Genomic DNA, 20,847 nt, shown 5'->3' with positions numbered 1-20,847 from the left:
CTTTCACTAGATCTAGTTTCAGCATCATCACACTCTCCTCTTGCATTTCTAATCCCCTCATAACAGTCCATGTGTATGGGTGTGCCCCTCCTTTCCTGTGTGTTACATTGCTTTTCCTCCTCATCTAGTGTAACCTCCCCTTTAATCGCTACCATGCCTTTTAACAATGGATAGACTGACACTGGTTTGTATAGCGGTGGCTCAACCTTCAAAGGCAATGGTTGAGCCTTTTTGTTCTTAGCTATTATTTCTCCCGCCACTCTTTGTAACGTTCGACATCTCTCTCCTTCCTCTAGGAACAAAGCTAGTACTAACTTTTCCCTGGCCTTCTTCTCTAAGGCCGTTTTACCACTTCTGTTATCTATGTAATTCCTTATCACTACCGCCATGTCCCTATACATTATTGGATCAAAAGTCCCTCCCATGGGCCATATAGTGCCTGGTCCTTCTGTCCTTTCTTCCCATTTCTCAGAGATCTTTTTCATCTCACCTTTGAGAAATAGACGGTCTCTACTCAAAATCTCCGCAGCCGTCGGTACTATATTCATATTCTCTCTAGGTGTATAAACACTATTTTTAATACAATTTATTTGAGTTTATTCAACTCGTTAGACAAATTATTTTATTATCTCTAAGCTATAAATGTGCACTCCTCCCGTGCGTTGCTCTCTCTCTCTATCGATTGGGATGTGCGTCCCAGCTGTTCTTAGATGTACTCTGCTCCTAGGCCCCCACCCTTTCTGGCCACAGGCTAAGAGAACACACCCCTAGATAAAGTTTCGCCCACTTGTTCCAGACAAGTTATTTATTTCTCTGACTGTCTTAATGACAGGATAAACTAAAAACAAAACGGATTGTAAAAGCCTCCGAGGTAACTTAATCCTACACAACTTAAATACAGAAGGAAACAACGTTTAATAGTGTATTGAAAAAACGGCCGAATTTGTTTGCACAAGATATAGACTGGAACCAGTCACTCATTCGTCTTTAAATGCAAAATAAAAGATTGGCCAAACGCTGAAGCTGGCCTTTTAAAATATGTACTGTCGGATATATAATCATTCAACCAGATCATGAACAAACAAGAAACTTCTCAAAATACCAACTCAAACGGTACCCCAACCAAGAGACTTATCTATTCAAAAGTGCGAGAAGCCTGGTTTCTCAGAATGCCAAGATCGGAATTAGAGATTCACCATCAACCAGCGCAGGATCTGCAGCTCAACTGCTCCAAGACTTGAATTGAAAATTCACTGGTCGGCACTCCAAGAAAGCTCTTCTCTAAATAAAACCGAGTTAATCCACAGTAATGAATTCTAACTCATAACTCATAATTCCAGATGGGATTTCAAAAAGTCCAACAAGTACGCACTCATTCGACCCGTGGACCTGCACTGCCATACCTATACTGGAACTTTGACACTAATTCGTTCCCCTAGATGACAGTCGCAGGACTTTATAGAAGACCCAAACCAATTTCAGCTGGGGCCTCAGAAATCCAACAAGTGCGCACTCATTCGACCTGCGGACCTGCGCTTGTTCTATTGGAACTTTGACACTAATTCGTTCCCGTAGAACACAGCCACAGGACTTTATAGTAGGCCTTATCAAAAAACAAAAATAACAATTTTGTATCAATTTAGAACCATAAACCGCTTGTTAGTTAACCATAACAACCGAGCGTCTATGGCTGTGCGCGCGCACACTCTATCTCTCGCCGGAGTTCCCCAATCTCTCTTCAATGATTAATTTGATTTGTTTGGACTGAAGAGACGCTTTACTTGCCGCCGAGCAGCCAGACGGGACAGGAACAGATCAAACAACCGTATTAATTAATGGTAAGTCAACTTTACCGGGAGTTTGATGTGCGCTAGGGTTGTGTGATCCGCTCGTGCCCCATCCCGCAGTCCAGCAGCCGGGCTGTCTCTGTTCCTCAGTCCTGGTCGTGGACGCCAAATGTTGTGGCACTAATAATAACAACTTATCTAATTCACTTCAACTAGCTATAAGCAAAGAGGAATCGGAGAGTCCAGGTCAAGTATAGATGGAGAGTTTATTGCCGCCCGCAAACGAGAGACAACAAAGCTGAATGGTATTCGCGAATACACACTGCCGAATGAATCCCGGACAGCTCCTTATATCCCCAATCCTTTACACAATACAAAGTTGGACTTTCATCAAATATTGATGTGCATAGAATGTTTTTTTTGGGTCATACTGTGTGGATGTCAGCATATTCTCATGTCTTCCGGATCCCAATGTGACCTTAGAACATATATTATCCTTATACAAACAGAGATGATGCACACGTGTGAATGTAAGCATTGTCTTCAGAGAGTACATCAAAATGGGAGTAGACTGGACTCTCTTACTGGTGTGACACATCAGATGGGAATGGACTGGTCTCACTCACTGGTGTCACACGGCACATAACATCTAGGCTAAAGGTGATCAGCTGTTTTCCAATATTAAAGTATCTATATGATATGTAGGCCTAATAATAATCATAGTTTAACATAAAATGTAAGGTTAATTTCTACCACAACCCATCCATACACATCCTCTCATTAATAGTGAATCATGCGCATTAATGCAAAAATATAGGAATAAAAAGGAACACACACTGCTCTCAGTGAAAACATGGGTGAAAAATGCAGGAACCCTAAAATTGAACACACACATATGCATATATATATACATAAAAAACATGGTAAAAGCATGCAAGAAGTATAAAAAAAAAAAACAGGGTAAAGATAAGTGCTGGCAGATAAGTGTACAATAGATCAAATGAATAAATAAATAAATAAATAGGAATATAAAAAAATATAAATAAGGCATAGTAAAACCATTCACACATCCATTCCATCTTTTCGCATAAAAGAAGCCGCCAATGAATAAGAGGGTTAGGGTTATGGGTAGCATAGCCCTAACCCCCGTCCCCGAGCCCAATGGACGCTGTCCTGGGTCGTCTGGAGTTGAAGGAGAGACCGTTGTTTAAGGTGACCGCATCGGGGGTCCACCTCCTCTATGCTGTCTCTCACAAAGCTGCTGAAGGCCTCAGTGCAGTGGAGCTGGTGAACGGATAGCTTGATGGAAACAATGAGGAGAGGAATGACGAGACGGGCCTGAGGGACTTTAGCTCTGGCTGTTCCAACGAGTCGTCGATGTCTTTGATAACGGTAACGGCTGTTTGTTCCCTAAGACCGTTGTTTATGTCTACCTAAAGACCACCGGTCTGATGCCAGGCCTGGGGGAGGGGGATCGAAGCAGGACTGCAGTGAGGTGTCTGAGGGTCGCTCCCAGGAAACTGTGGGCCTGAACCTCCGACCGTTTAAATGTGGGGGTGGGGGCGATGTAAGAATCCCCCATAATGATAAGAGGCTTCCTAAAGGCCAGAGCCCACAGGGAGGCTTTCCCGTTAGGATAGGGGGGTACCAATGGTTCATTGGGGGGGGGGGGGGTCCTGGGTTGATCTACATATGATGGTCTAGAACAAAAGGAAGGAGGTGGAGAGGGGGGGGTGGGGTGAGGAGGGGGGGAGGGGGAGAGGCTGGGGTCAGTGGGGACCATTGGACTATGTCAGGTGAGCTAGGGATCAATACACGTTGGGTAATGGTTCTGCTGGGGGCGTGGTCGAGGGCAGAAATCCTGATATGGGTGAGTTACTATAAATGGGTTGGTGAGGACTGAGGTCCGCTGTGGTGGGTGGTGTTGGTGGAGGACCAGCAGTGGGTGTAGTCTAGTTGATATCTAGTGGTCTAGTGGACACTATTAACGCATTCATCAACTCGCGTGCGACACGTTCCCTACTGATTCTAAACTGGAGTTGGAAGAAAGTGAAAAAAAAGTCTGAATGGAGCTAGGTGACGTACGGGCACGGACCCGTGAAAACAAGGCGCGTACAACGCCTCAAAACGCCCCTGGGCCGACGGACGCGTTCCGCACGCAGCACACGACGGGATGAAGCAGACTCGGAGAAAGCGGTAAAAGCAGCGACCTCGTCAGAAGAGACTCACGTCCAGGCCCAGCGGGAGGGCCAGCTCCGGAGTCCTGGTCCCCAAGGTGTAGTGGCTGGGTCGGCGAGGCTCCGGGCCCCCCACCGGGGGTCCATAGGGGCTGGGGTCAGGTCTGTAGCAGGGCCGGCGGTAGCCCGGGGCAGGGGGGGGGCTCGGCCCACCCAAATGTGCCCCATGCCCACCCAATCAAAATAGAAGAAAATGAATGATGAAATGTTGGTGGAAGCCCAGACCCACTATCGGACGGAGCTGTTCGTTTGCTGTCCAACGAAATGTCAAATCTAATTCAGCCAATTAATTAATACTACAGAATATACCATTACCATGCATTGCTTCTAATTGGGGGGGCTGGACAACCTGCCTCCAAGTTACCCACCCGCTTATAGTGGATACTGGCACACACACACACACACACACACACACACACACACACACACATCACATCATTTATCACATCACATCATTTATTTCATATATATATACACACTATATATTGTGGCGGACGCCAGGGAGGAGTGAGGGGAGTGGTAGGTCTGGCAACCTGCTGGCTCCACCCCCAAGCCATATATGGACTTCCTCCCTATAGGTGGTGCTGGGGGTTAAGAGGGCTAGCAAACAGACATCTGGGGAGTTGAAGTTGAAGGAGGAGCTGGAGCTAGGGAAGCTAGGGCTAGGAAAGGACAGGCAGGATCTGTGTGATCGCCTGGAAGCACAGAGAGAGAGAGAGAGAGAGAGAGAGAGAGAGAGAGAGAGAGAGAGAGAGAGAGAGAGAGAGAGAGAGAGAGAGAGCCTACATGCCAACACACACGCACGCACACACACACACACACACACACACACACACTCCGTGTGGTTTTGCACTTTTACCGCGCCATTCTAGGGCCGGATTGTAGCCTTCTTGGCTTTCCATGGGCTACCTCCAGGTACCCCCTCCATGCCAGGGCGCCCTGAATTTATGTTTATTAACAGCTCCTCCACCGGGGTCAAGACAATTTGAGGGCCAGATCCAGTCTCCCGACTGTCGGCCTTTTCACGATTGGCTTAAAAAAATGGCTTATTTAAATTTAAACCAATACGATGGTGGGAAAAGCTTACCAGTTTGTTTTTTTTATACTTATAATTTTTCGCAATTCTGGACCCCCCCCCCCCCCCCAAAAAAAAAAAAAACTCTCCGGTTCTACACGATTCACGTGAATGACCAAATAGACCAAGAAAACGGCGATTGTCACCGAAAAGCGACAAGTTTGCAGCTTTGTATATTGAAGTGAATATTTCACGGAGGGGCGGCGCCCTAGCGCCCTCTATTGACCCACCGCCACTGGTTGATATATCTATCATTTGTTCACTGTATTAGCCTACCAAATCACAGGCCTCTTCAACGGTTGAAATCAGACATCCTTTTTTTCTCACTTCCATTGAAGGTAGTGAATAGTAATTATTAAGTGAATAGTAATTATTAATGGAAGATTGAAACATAATTATCAATAATTAATTCAAAATGTCACTGAATCCGGGGAAGGGGAACATCTTCGTGGGGCTGTGGTTCCCTCTGGTGGTCAGTAACGGGACCTCAGCTCATCCTTTGAATTCTACGTTATACATAACAGCATATCAAATATAATTCACCAACATGTTGGACTGCTTCTATTCTATCCAGACAAAACCAGACTTCTCAACACTGCATATCTGATTTTATTTGAATTTCTACAGGATAAATAAATAAATACATACAAATGAAATAAATATAACAATGACGTCAGAGAATAATTCAGTTAACATTATCTCTCAAACTATTTTTCTTCTGAACATTTTTCGGGTAAAAACCTTCACTCATACAGACATGAATATAAATAAATACATAAAGTTGATAAGATAAACAATTAACCGTTCATGTGCCCTTTTAACATAAAAGCAAGAACCATGTTTGATTAGATTTGAATAATTTGAATAACAGATGTCTGGGAACCATTTAGTTTCTTCACATGGTTGTTTGGGTGGAGACTCCTCTGTGAAGTTGTTGGTGACGCTTGAGATTACCAGATGTACTAAATGTTTTCCCACACTGTTGACAGTGGTATGGTTTCTCTCCTGTGTGGATGCGCTGGTGTACAGTCAGATGACCAGATTGACTAAACGTTTTCCCACACTGTTTACAGTGGTATGGTTTCTCTCCTGTGTGGATGCGCTGGTGTTCCTTCAGACTACCAGATATACTAAATGTTTTCCCACTGTTTACAGTGGTATGGTTCATCTCCTGTGTGGATACGCTGGTGTACAGTCAGATGACCAGACTGACTAAATGTTTCCCCACACTGTTGACAGTGGTATGGTTTCTCTCCCGTGTGGATGCGTTGGTGTCTCTTCAGATGATAAGAGCGACTAAAGGTTTTACTGCACTTCTCACATCTGTGTTGTCCGGCTCCTTCTGCTGGAATCTGGCTCGTGCTTTGGACGGTTCCCGGGGAGGCTCCGATCGGTTCTTGATAGGAGGCTGCGACGTATGGGTGGAGCCTAGGCTCCACCTTGATTTCTCCACTCCTCAGCAGTCGGCCGTACAGGTCGCCATGGCTCCTCTTCATGTGTTTGTGGAGGAAGATCTGAGACGTGTAGAGGTACGGACACTCGGGACAGGGGAAAGCCTGTGCTGGTGTCAGCTGGGATCTCCCTCCTAGGAGAGAGAGTCATATGTATTTTATTTTGAGAGTGCTGCTGATGGCTGGTTTAAGCAGCCTCACCTGGCCAGTCAGGTGCTTTAGGCGTTGGGGCTTGATAAGGCTGCACAGCCTAATCAAGCATACCTGAATTTGTATAATTTGATTGTTTTTTTGAAACCTCCATGGTACTGTATATTTCCCATTTAGACTTTTTTCCAAGTAAGAATATTTTTCTATTATGTTGTCATCTTTTGTTTATTATATTTAAATTTATGTTAAAACTTTACTATTTCCTGCATAATTTCTTAACTGCTTTGTTAATGTAGATGTTTATTGTCCAAGCTCTTTTGAATTAAAATGAGAGATGTGGTCATGAAGTGCCGCATAGAAACCAAACCCTGACAGACAGACAGACTTGAAGGTAGACCTTTAGTAGAGCTCTTGTTGTTCCACAGTCGATCAAATCCGATTCCCAGATGTCTGGCGTATTCGTCCCCATACCAGACCAAGAGCTCTGCTCCTGAAGTCACGAGGCCACAGGAGCGATACAGAATCCCTCCTTTGTGCTGAAACGCTATTAGGTTCTGTTCCTCTTCATTACGAGCACAATTGACGTACCTAACACACAGACAGGTACGTCAACACACCTTTACAGTGTATCTTCTGCATATGTCATAGCAACACAGACAATATTGTGGATCTAATCAGATAACAGACATGGAGAAATATAAATGTTATCAATCAAGTAATGTAAGTAAGAAAATTGTGAACATTATTCATGCAGTAGATGGTATAAAAGTGAATAGGGTCCTACCTCATCCAGTTAGAAAGTGTCTCTCTCTTTGCATCAATGTAATCATTGTGTCTGCTCTTGTAGATCTGGAGAAATGTGTTAATCAGACTCTATGCCATCCAATAAACACACAAGCACACACACAAGACTAGATCAAAATAAATGAATACAAACACACTGACCTCCCAGGAGTATCCACTCTCCAGGGCTCCCTCTTCATCGGTCCTGTGTCCTTTGTAGGGTCCAAAGTGTGTTCCAATGGGAAGGCCACCGTCTCCACAGTAAAACACCCCTAGACCGGCCCCAGGGATCCCAGAATCTCTGATCTACCCCACATGAGACAGAGATGGAGAGAGGAGGAGAGTCGTAGAGTGAGAGGAATACATAGAAGGAGGGAGAGGTGGAGGAGGGAGGAGAGATAGAATACAAGAGAGGTAGAGGAGAGCGAGATGGAGACACATGGAGAAGAGAGATGTAGAGAGATTGAGGCAGGGAGAGACAAAGAGAGGTGAGAGGAATGGAGAGAGGAAGAGAGGTGGTGAGATGGAGGGGGGGAGAGGAATACAAGATATGATAAGAAATGAATGGAGATGAGTAGTTGGGAAACAAGTGAGAAAGAGAGATTTAGACAGGAAGAGGGAGGGAGGAAAGGAAAGAGGGGGTTGGGACAGGGGGGGAGTTCAGAGAGGGAGTCACAAAGAGAGGCAGATAGAGGGAAATGGGGGGAGAGAGGGAGAAATAGACGGAAAGCACGATTCAGGAAGAAGAACCATTGGGGGAGAGATACAGTATATCCATCTGCTTTGGCAATATAACTGTTAACATTACTGTTTTTATATACATTAGCTGGGAAATGTATTAAACAATGAATGTTATACTGTCTCATTGTGCAACGGTGAGACAGCAACGGGGCGATCAGCCATGAAGACGATAGGACCGTGGACCTCGCACTCTTCGAGGAAGAAAGTCCTACACTCATCACAGACTGGAGAGTTCATTTATTTATTACGTCCAAAAGAGCTTCAGCTACAAATCGATATTAAATAGACAGAAACATTAAAAATTGGTTTGTGAAAAGAGAGCGAGAGAGCGAGAGAGAGAGAGATCTTACAGAAGTAGTCGTCATCCTTAGGTACTTCTGGTTCTTTGTAGCTAACTCAGGTTTGTCTCTCTTGAATAAACACTTGAGCCCTGCAAATGTTCATGGAGAACTGACACACACACACACACACACACACACACACACACACACACACACACACACACACACACACACACACACACACACACACACACACACAAAAAGGTGTTATTGCAGGGAAGCAGTGGTGGGATCAGAGCTAACCCAAGGAGACCTCCTCCTGGACTGCAGAGCCCCTCTCTACTCCTCCTCCGGGGGGGTCGATCTCTGGATGAGAAGGAGTGGTCCCTCCAGAGACCTCCTGGTCACTCCAGCCCCGCCCTGAGAGACTCTGACAGACAGAACGTCTAGTTAGGAGTACTCCTTGTTTTATTAATGTTTATTTACAATTATTAATCGCGATAAATCTCACGTCGATTACGATGATAAGCATTAGACATAAATGCTAGATATGAAAAAAAAATATATATATATCAGGCATGAAAACGGGTTAGGGGTGAAAAAGGTGAGAAGGATATTATCCCTCTAGAGCAGTGGTTCTCAAACTTTTTACCATGAGTACCACCTTAGAAATGATTTGGCTCTCCAAGTACCACCGGAATTAAAATAAAGTGCGTAGGCCTACAACTACATAGAGTTTACACAGAAGGCATTAATATTAATAATACGATTTATTATTCACATAACTTTACTTGACTGAAGCAATCAACTGTCTATAACTCATGTATTGTATTTAAACACTTGCAACGGGATAATACTAACAATTGAACAACTGCTTCAATAGGGCTACCCAGCAAATGGGGATATCATCTGGCATATAACATACCAGTCAATCTAGTGAGGTTATTAACAATTATACTGCATTAAAGCATTCACAGCACTGAATATTAATTTTAACAACTGCAGTCAACCAATCATGTGAGGTAAATTGTACTGCATCAAAAAACATTCAAAGAATTGAACATGAATATTTAAATACTGGAGTCAAACAATCCTGTTATAAGCAATCATGCAGAGCAAAGAGAGAAATCATGTGTACTGCGAAAACACTAATCAAACTATCATGAGTAAGAACAAGCGTATCATAGAAAAACAACGTATTCAGTATTAAAAAATACTGCAGTAAGTGCCATAAGGTCAGAATATAAACTATGTTTAGGTTTGAAGGAGAATGTACTCAGGCACACATTGAAAATTAGGCCTATCATGCTTAGTGAGAGGGGTGTGATGTCTGGGTCGATTGAGGTTTGCTTTAGCCTCAGACTTGGTTCAGTATCCAACCTGCTTCCAGCACTCGAGTTGAGGGGGGATGGCATCCCCCTTTGGAATTAAAATGATCAAAATCATCCCCCTTCTGAAACAGCCATCCCCCTTCCCATCCCGTTATTTTATCAATTAATGTGGAAATATTACCGCTATTTCATTATAGCGGTAGCAACGTTACTTTTCCCAGGGACAGATTTGACAGCGATACTGCATTCTCGGGCAGTATGCTATTGCGCAAGCAAGCAGGCGTACTTGCGCAATAGTGCCTTCACGAGCTCTCATTCCACACCGTACGAAACTGACACTGGTAGCGTGAAGCAGTCTCTGCATCTCAGACATCGCTTCCGCAGGCAACTCTGTCCCCTTTTCTCCCTTTCATTCCAACCCGTGAGCAACGCTAGTCTCCCTTCTCTTCCGAATGCATTTTTTTTTAAAAAAGAATAAGAATCAGTTTTTAAAATCCTTAAATGCGATGCATGCCTCCGAATCGTGTGATGCGTCCGATCAGCTGCGTTTTTGGGGATAAATAAGAGCGATGACATGATGACAGTAGTCATCGCTCTTATTTGTGACCATTTATGACCAAGAGAAGCCTGGTCGCAAATGGAATGAGAAAGCGCACAGCCTTGTCTGAAAGCGCAGGATATTCGCTGCGTCGCTGCATCCAAAAGTCCAGAAATGTCTGGCCTTTGAAGGTTAGACTTCAACGTCTCGTCACAGGACGATTTTGCAAAATTGTTGCTTCCCCTAATCGTCGTCACAGCAGTTAGTCAATGCAGGTTTAACATAATTGCATATGATGGGTACATGCACATATTTTCTTTAACGGTTGCTTCAACTTCAAAAAATTGCTTCAAAAAAATCGTTCATACTCCGCGTACCAGTAGAGGGCGCTCGCGTACCACCAGTGGTACGCGTACCACAGATTGAGAACGGCTGCTCTAGAGGGTTCGGGGTATCCTCCCCCGGTAGAATTTTTTTAATATTCTGTTCGAGCCTGCATGAGAGTTCAATGTTGTCATTAGCCGTTACGTCTTTCTGACCAAACGCACTTCAAGGCCGACCTGGGCTGTACCTCGTCGGGAGGGGGCGCTCAGTTACTCCCCTCTAGACAAAATCGAATTGGTTGCGACGTTGACCCGGCGCCCCCCAAAACGTTAACGGGCCACAGGGAATTCTCTCAACTCTCCCGATTACCACTCTGCGTGTGCGTGCGTGACTGTGTGTGTGTGCAGGCGTTATTCAACTGCCTGGTAAACATGTAGGCCTAAGGTAATATTCATACTGGTTTAAATAATGCATTTGATAGTAGGCTATTTACCATCGTTGCTGAGCAAGAGTTTTGTTCGAAAGTTCAGTGATAGAAAACAAATAATAGCCCGGGCTATTGACGTTTTACGGTACCACTGTCATGCACCTACCCGATGTCAAGTGGACCGGGTTGAATTCACTGCGGGTCTCTCTTATATCCATCTTACCAAAGATATTTTGGTACTGTCCTTCTCAACACTCTCTGATCTCACTAAAAGGCTGGCAACACAAAACAGCAAAATCGACGAGATGCGCTATGCATAGAGAAGAAAGAATACCGACATTGAATTTGCAACATTTTGCAACAAATTATTCTAAATCTGCCCATGCATGGACATGGCCGAATTTTGCGGTTTTCACTCGCTACAATGTTGCATCTGTGGCTGCTGGTAATTCAATCAAAAAGAAGTAAACTCTACGGGGCTACTTTCAGCATTATGATGTTTTTTTTTACGGCACAGCGATCCGGGGCTATTCCCAAAAGATCCGGGGCTATAGCCTCGAATGCCGCGGTCTAATGAGACGCCTGCTCGCGCATTCAAAGTTCTCCGTCGGGATGTCGGATACGCATTGCAATTCTCCGCCCGATCGATCTTATATGTTGACAACAAAATATTTGTAAATAGTTTTGTAAATAAACTTCCAAAGCTTTAAAAATTCTATTTGGTATTTTATTGGTCCTTTGCAAAGTAAACAACGTACAAAGTAAATAAGGTCCAAAGTCAAACCGAGTAGCGTTTCCGGAAAGGATTTTGTTAGAGGACCAATCACAGCCCTTACCGTCTCGTTTGCGTCGACTGATAGTTAAAAAATATTGGATGCGCACGTAAACTACGGAGAGGTTCTCCGACAGGCTCTCCATGTCTATTGCTGCTTTTTAATATCCATCCGTCTCGGAGGTCCGAGGACGTTGCCAAGCGAAACGCCCCTTTTCCTCGGACGGCGAACTCGCCATCTCGGTTGAACTCAGTGGTGACCGAGCAAAATTCCGAGACAGAATTCAAGATGGCTGCGCCCATTGTGACTTGAAGTATGAACTGTTTTCATTGTGCTTGGACCACTTTGGTGGTTAAAATTAGGGCTGCAACTAACGATTATTTTAATAATAGATTAATCTGTCGATTATTTTTTCGATTAATCGATGAAATCGGATTGAAAAAAAATAAAAATAAAATTGGAATTGCCGCATCTTTATTCAAAAACTGAACATAACTTCAAATTCACAGTGCAGACTGAAATGTAAAAACACCAGGTTATTGCTCCAACGTCCCGGAACTATTAAAAGTAATATTAAATAATAAAAAGATTAAAAAAACATAACTGGGATGACACAAAAAAGAAACATACAATGTATGATATACTTTTATATGTATATAAGGGATGTCCATGGTTAACCGGTCAAACCTATTGATAGCATTTTCGAGACTCCTTGAAATAGAACTTGTAATATTGCTTTAATTGCTGATAAGATGATGATAGTTCAAGATAGGACATTAAACAGGTCATAATTAATTCTATCTTTACTATCTATTTTATATTACTGGGAAAACAAGTCTTCACCAAAATCTCAATTTTTTTTACTGCTGCATTTGAACGCATCAATCGTATTTCTGAGCCGACCTGAACACATCACATTTGACACTGTTTGTGACCATTGGTTAGTTTTTTTTTTTAAGCTAACTATCTCTATATCCTGCCGATTTTAACATGGATTTAAAAACTGCATTACTATTTTTAACTGACGGGACTTTCTACACCGTCCGGTTTCGTGATTACTACCGCTGCTTTGAATGACTGTTGATGCACGCGGTGCCGACTCCGAGCCCGTCTGCACAACGTCTGCAGCAGCAGCAGCTGACAGAATTTTCGGTTGGACTACTAGACGGATACTGAGTTGAAGGAGTTTTTTTTAACCTAAAGACAGTGAAGGTACAACACTTTTATGTAGGTCTACAGTCCAGTTTTAAGATATGACAAATACAAGCTGTGGTCGCTCACACTGAAGCTCGCTGTGGGCGTGCATGAACCGTGAACCAACCTGTCGGCGGCTGGCTGTAAACAGTGCTGCGCCTGTGAGTAACTTATTAATCGCGCGACACAACGACATTTAGTAATCGATTTTTATTCATTGTCGATTCGTTGTTGCAGCCCTAGTTAAAATGGTAATTTCAATCACTCGTATTACTGCAATACCTTACTGCGTCCGTATCTCTCCCTATGTACACAAATATATTGTATTCGTGTACAGCACTTTGGTCAACTACTGTTGTTTTAAATGTGCTATATAAATAAACCTGACTTGACTTGAATATGGCCTATAGCCTACTTATTTTGGAGCGCCTGGTCCTCTGCCAATGCTACCGTGACAACAGCTTTCCGGGTGGCGTCCATGTTTTCCTGTGTGTGGGCGTGGCGTCAGATCCGAGATCCGAGTCGGTTCGCAGAGAATACTCGAACGCAGCATAAGTACAGCACTTTACGGAGGACTATAAACTGGCCGGCCTCTGAACCTACCCCCCACCCCATAAATATTTTTTCATCGAATCTACACGATTCACGGAGGTCACCTATTTTGGTTTCAAAACGGCGAATTTCGCCGAAAGGTGAGTGATTTTCATGCCTGATATATACAGGGATTAAAGTGAAAAAAAATCTTCTGACTGAAATTTTATTCGCGCTACAGCCAAGTCACGTGCAGTGTGTGAAACATGTTCCAGGTTAGGTTACTTGTCACCTGCTTAAGAAATACAAATGTATAAGACGTCAGCACCAAATGCAGCCATCACGTTTAAATGCTCGACCAATACTGTTTTACAGGAGGAGGATTTTAAACAGCTGTTCTTTTGCATCTATTGCAATTTTTTTGTTGTCTTTTCAATTAGACTCTAAGATTTTTTTTTTGCAAAGCTTGTCTCATATTTTACTCTCTAAAAAAGGCTTGCCATCGTTCCCCGTTTCCGTCAGCCATGCCCATCTCCATTTATTTTTTTGTGTTTTATCAATATCCGATACATCAGAGCCGTCAATCATTATAAGGGAGTTCATACTAGCTTAACTTTCGCTCTGACACTCAACACTAACACAACAAAGAGACGTAAGATGTGGCGCGAAAATGGTGTGTATATATATACATTTGTATATAATATATTTAATATATATTTAATATATAATCGGGATGTACATTAAAATGCTTGTGTTTTCAGTCAATTTTAACGGTAGACCTTTTAAATACTCACTATATAATTTGACAATTTTACCGGCGTTGACGTATGACGACATAATACACGCGTGTATTATGTCCATGTTCGAAACTGCATACTACCGTACTGCCGACTACATACTGCGCGGTATGTACTGTATACTGCATACTGAATGTGGGATTCAGTATGCAGTATACAGCAGACCGACTGCACCGCAGTATACAGTATGCAAGTTTCCCAGAATGCATTTCGCGGCAGCGGTAGCGGCAAAGCTGCTAAAAGCTGTTTTAATTCTCGCTTAAGTGCTGTTAATACATCACTTTCTTAAGTTTTAATATTTTTTTATGCGAGAAAGTACCTATTTAGATCCTTAATATGCGATTAGTTTATCCAAATGACGCCTGTTTGTAAATTTGTCCCGACGTTATCGGAGATGTGAAGTGGCCTCTGTGAACTCCAAATGACGGAAATCCGTCGTAGCGACGGAGAACTTTAATCCATGTATATATATATATTTTTTAATTTAAAAAAAAAACATTTCTGATGTGGATTTACCTGACAGCCAATGCGGCAGAAATAAACAAAAAAGTCAGATCGCAGTTTTGCGGTTAATGCCTAAGCACACGCCCATTCCCTGGTGCATGTTTGAGCTTCCGTTACACACACACACACACACACACACACAACAATGAAAATAAGAGAAAAGAAAATATATATATATATTTTTTAATATTATATATCGTGATTAATATCGAGATCGAAAAAATAATCGTGATAATATTTTTTGCAATGTCGCCCAGCCCTATATCACGGTATGATTTGAGGAATAGACGGTAACGGTATTATATCACGGTATGTTCATTTTATCTTCTAATTTCGATATAAATGCCTCTGAAGGGGGAAAAATACTGGAAAGACAGCAAAACCACATCAACATTTTTTAATTAAAGTTACTTCCATCTCTGAATAACACTAATGTTTAATAGTATGGATTTGTTTCTCCACTTGCTTGCGGACCTCGCCGTATAGTTTTGGCATCTCAATTTGGCTGAAGTGTGTGCGGGCATGTAACGCGTACCTGGGATCGAGTGTTTTGACCATCATTTTAAAGCCCTTTCTATCGACATTTTGAAAGGGAACCATGTCCTTAGACAGGTAAACAGTGACAACTTTGTCATCTCGTTCCACCACTGGCATTTTGTTGTAAGGACTGGCTTTCAAAATGCCTGCGGAAGCAATTTCTGATTGCAGAGACGGCTTCACGCTACCAGCGTCTGTCTCGTATGTTGTGGAATGGGAGCTTGTGAAGGGACTATTGCGCAACGCAGGAGTGCTTGCTGCGCGCCTGCGTGCTTGCGCGCCTGCGTGCTCGCGCAATAGCATACTGCCTGAGAAGGCAGTATCGCTTTCAATCTGTCCTTGGGAAAAGTAACGTGGTGCCGAATTGAAAAATGAACTATGTTTCGTTACCATATTTTCAGTAGTTGCTCGTAACTTTACTTTTTACAGGAAAAAGTAGTTGGGGAACTGTATTAACTAGGGCTCTAACGATACACAAATTCACGATTCGGTTTGTATCACGATTTTTGACCCACGGTTCGATACATCCCACGATTCTTTTAAATTTAAACAACATTTTATTTAAACAACACTTAAATACCAATTATCTTAATGTAACATTTAATAACAAATAATTTGGAACACTGAACAGATTTGAACCGAAAGAATACTATTAAAGTATAGCTAAATTAATAAAGAAATAAACAAAGATTGCAGTTGGAGGATGCTTTTTGCTGGTAGGCATAATAGGCCCCCTTTAACTGGTTGGTTTATTCAAATATCCTTATTAGCGCCTCTTATTAGGCTATGTGGCTTAAATAATGAAATAATCAGGCCGTATAGAATGCAACATGTTTAATAGCCTAACTTTCAATAGATGAGGAAAAACATGAACGTCGCAATAACGAGGCATAGTGTTACGAGTAGCATATGTGTATGCGCGAGAATGGCAGTGTGCGTATGCGTGTGTGAGTGACGTCAGCGAGTGAGTGGACGAGCGAGGAGAGCGAGAGGTAGCGTGTGTGTCTAGTGAAGAAGCGAACGAGTCCGGTAGAATAAAGTACCCATCCTGTCAATAATCGGTGGCCGCTTCATTCCGACCTATAAGCAGACAAACTGCCAGTCAAATCACACAAAACAATAGAGACAGGATCACACAGGCAATTTTTTTTCGCGCTTGGCCCACTCTGGATAAATGTCGTTCATATCGCATGAGGACTTCGACGGCTGTGGAGAAATGCAATCCTCTGTAGCCACGGAGAGCTGTGATCACAGAGAGGGCATCTCGTCACATATTTACGGCATCGATAGGAGGGGGCGCTGCCAGCAGACTATTATTTAGACAAATTATTAGCAAATTTCAATCGGACAATTTGACCCAAGAGTTAGAAAGGGCATATCGCGCTTCTGCCTTCTCACACCGCGAGACAGGTTCGTGGCTTTGAGTATCGCGATTTTCGGTTTGATACGCGTATCGTTACAGCCCTAGTATTAACGCATTACTTACTTTGTTACGCGGTATACACAACATTGTCTACCAGTCACACCGGTCCCGAGGTAACGTCAAAATCCATACCGTAGCGCAAATTCACACCGGTATACGTTCAGCACCGTTTATACCGTACACCCCTAGTAGGTACCTTACCTCCTAGCAACAATACGTCTAAGGTTATACATCGTGCTGGTGTCATTAATACCCTTAATCCATGAGTCTGCTGTCACACGGACATGAAGCAGGTCTCGTACCATAGAGGACAGGACATGGTAAGGCTGCTGAAGGTGATGTGTGCTGTTTATACCTGTACAGAAACTGCATCTGACGTACTGGGCTGTTGTAGAGACCCCTGTCTGACTGTTGGTGGCTTCCACACTCGAGCGCCTGCTGACATAACTGGCTTTAGGTTAGGATGTAACCTGCTAACTATTACCAACTGACTATATGAGTTAGGATGTGACCTATTAACTACAACAAACAGACCATATGTAAGGATGTACTATATTAACTATGACTAACTGACTAAAATGTAGCTTAGAAGCTATTAACAACCGAGGCAGTATAAAACCTATTAACTTACTATAAGGTAGTATTTAACTTTCTGACTTACGATAAATTAATATTTAACCAAATAACTACTTGTTGACTCTAAGTAAGGAAGTATCCTACTCACTACTAACTGACTAAAAAGGTAGTATAAGCTACTAACAACCAATGAAGTATAAAACCTAACTTACATACTATATCTGACTAACTATAAGTAAGGATGTATGCTACTAACTGACTATTAGGGCTTTGACTTTTGCCCAAAAATCATATTTGAAGTTCGTTTATTTATTAATATTAATATTCAAATATATTTGAATATTTATTAATAATATTTTGACCATTAAATGCCTTCAGTAAGACCTGGGCTGAATCCGAATACTTAGTACATACTATTTCGGTCTACAACTATGCGTAGACCGCCTCTGAACGCCTCTGAACGCTTCCGAACACCGCCGAAACTCCACCGGATGTTTGGAGATGACGTATCTCCCCTCAGATGCCGGCAAGATTACCTTGATAAGTTACCTGTTTTCCGTCTTGTCATCATTGCTATTAAATTAAAAATGTCTCTTTTTACTTAATTACTTACTTTACTCTTTTTAATGACTCTTTTTTTCGCCGCTTTCTACGACGTCTTTCTAAGCCGCTGTTGGCAGCCATCTCTTCTTCGTTCGATACCAGATTCCGGTTGCATTGTGGGATAGCGTAGTGACCTACCGTTGTATACTGTGGCGGTAGTATGCATTCGGAAACGTTTTTCGTACTACACAATGCGTACTGAGCCTTCGGACGCGCTTTATTTGTGGCGTACTAGAAATTGCATACTATAAGTATGAGTATTCGGATTCAGACCTGGATTGGGCTTTGCGAGGTTTGTTTACCGGCGATGCCATGGTTACCGGTCAATACTTCATTCACGGCCTCTTCCGTGGTCATTACAATATTATGAACAGACTGCGTCTGGTTCTCCGACGTCTCTCCCTCTTGGCCTGCCCATAACAGGTTCGAATATTAAGGGTTGCCTAATATTCGTTTGAATTTTGATTTATTTTTTGATATTCTAATTATATTCGAATAACGAAGTTCAGAGTCAAAACCCTACTGACTATAAAGTAGTATATAAACGACTCACTTCAACTAACTGACTAAAATGGGTAATATAACCTGCTAATTTACTATGAGGTACAACCTATTATTAAAAATGTCTATTACAGGTTTTCCTTTTTTCAGATGCAATAAAATCCCTTTAAATCAATATAACCCCTTTTTGTTGCTATATCTTTGGTCAAATGATTAAGCAGTATATGCAGGCTAATGTATCTTCAGGGCTTTGAAAGGGATAATGTTCACTGCACATTACCCCTTCCAGAAATGTTTTGTAAATGTCTTTGTACCGGTCAATCCAGAGGTCCAGAGCTGCACCTCCTCAGAGTCCGTCTCTTCAGGTGAGCAGACTCTCACCTGGCCGGGCTTCTCTCTCCTCATGAAGGCTGGAGCCACAAAGGACAGGCCTGACACACACACACACACACACACACACACACACACACACACACACACACACACACACACACACACACACACACACACACACACACACACACACAGCAGTGATGTGTACAGCAGCACCACCTGTGTCTGTATGTATAGCAATGTACTCAGTAAAACAGTATTTAGGTATGAGTGGTTTACCAAGAGACGACATAACCAAATGGTTTTCCTTGATCTGCAGGAATCTTTTTTTCTCTGCCATACAGAGGCGGTTCCATTTTGTTGTGGAAAAGTAGGCCCTGATATCCGCAAAGTCCTCCTTCACAACAAACAGACAACATAATGTCCAATACTGTTCATCTACAACCTTACCACTTCGTAGATAGACAACTTTGACTACAACCGTAACACATTCTAGGTAATACTAAATATATCAAAGTCAACAGTTGCTATAGAGCAGCCCATTAACCGTTGTAAATCCCACATATTTTGCATAAATAAAGTAATATCGTTCTCCTAAATTGCCATTCTCTCCATGGAGGGTCCCTTTCATGAACACATTGGTCTCATCTGATCGTATTTAATGGTGATTAACTCACCAATGTTGCATGAACAGATGTTAAAGTATTGATATGGTGTCTTACCACCTCCACTGAGTTACTCATCTGACTGGTCGGCCTACAGCTTGAGTCCAGATCAATCGTCTAACAATGAAACATAATTAGAACATCTGGGACAAATGTCGACGGCTAACATCCCTTTGCTAAGTTAATAAGAGTTACTTAACGTTGGTCAGTGAATTGGCGCTGACTAGTCAACACGATGATTGTAGGGATTCTGACCATAAATCACTTACGTCGTCCACTTATGCTTAGTTATGTTAGCCATTAAATTATATAATAACCAAACAAGTTTAGAATATAATACATTTCAGAGCATAATATGCCTTACCACATGCACTTGAATGGCACAAAAATGGAGATCCGAGATTCTATTGTTCATTTGATTCGGCCCCAAACTGAGAAGAAGCGGGAAAACTTGGGCGAAGTCCCGCCCCTTAGGAGCAGTGCATACTTCCGCAATCCACCAGTGCTCAGAGGCCAAGCCTGGTATTGCAGCTGTTTAAGCTGGCTGTGGACGGGGGTCCGTCATTTCATGTGGCCCTGAAGTAGATATCGCCGTCCACTCCAATACAAGTGGGGAACAGGATTGTGTCTCTGCAAAAAATGTCTGGATATCTATCAAAGGCTCATAGTTACCTTCATGACATGTCCTAAAAAGATCTAAGTTTTTTCTTTTCAAAACGCCATCTCAAGCGTTTTATTAGCCGTTATCTCGCTGGGGAAGAGGGGTGTGCAGCTGAAAGGAGTCGTAGTGAAACAAATGGCATCCGAGAGGGCCTAGTTCAGTGCTCCGTAATGGTGGATTCAATGATTAGTTTACGTGAACCAGTTCGCGTCAGTCAGTTCGCCAAGATGAGTCGTTCGCAAATCGTTCGTTCGTTCGTTCGTTCAGTCCAGTTTCCGTTTCCGTTTCCGGTAGCGGTGAATCGCATCATGGAATCAGAGCCCGTCTACGAAGAGCCTGGGCACTCCCTATACGCCCCATTGTACCGATTTTGGTTGTAGTTCCATGAGACATCCACTGGGGGTGATCGCGGGCGAGTCCAGATTGAATGGGAGTCTATGGGGCTAAACGGCTAATTATGCCTCTTTCACCTGCTTGTCGTTGAAATATCGCAAATTTATTGTAGATTCCGCAAGTTCAATATAGATTATGGTTCAAAAGTCAAATGAGTGAGTACTTATGTCCTTTCGATTTCTTACAGTTTTGGCCGTTGTTGGCCATACACGTTAGCATTCTGCTAATGAA

The 20,847-nt window shown here is 42.8% G+C and overlaps 1 pseudogene; it reads right to left on the bottom strand.

Annotated features, from left to right (window-relative positions):
- Window positions 1-5,690: 5,690 nt before the first annotated feature.
- LOC115556638 (histone-lysine N-methyltransferase PRDM9-like) lies at window positions 5,691-19,980 on the bottom strand (annotated as a pseudogene).
- Window positions 19,981-20,847: the final 867 nt, after the last annotated feature.

Source organism: Gadus morhua, chromosome 13 (genome assembly GCF_902167405.1).
Source record: "Gadus morhua chromosome 13, gadMor3.0, whole genome shotgun sequence".
Classification (NCBI taxonomy): Eukaryota; Metazoa; Chordata; class Actinopteri; order Gadiformes; family Gadidae; genus Gadus; species Gadus morhua.
The sequence above is the reverse complement of the archived record's forward strand: the minus strand, read 5'-3'. Positions and strand labels throughout refer to the sequence as shown.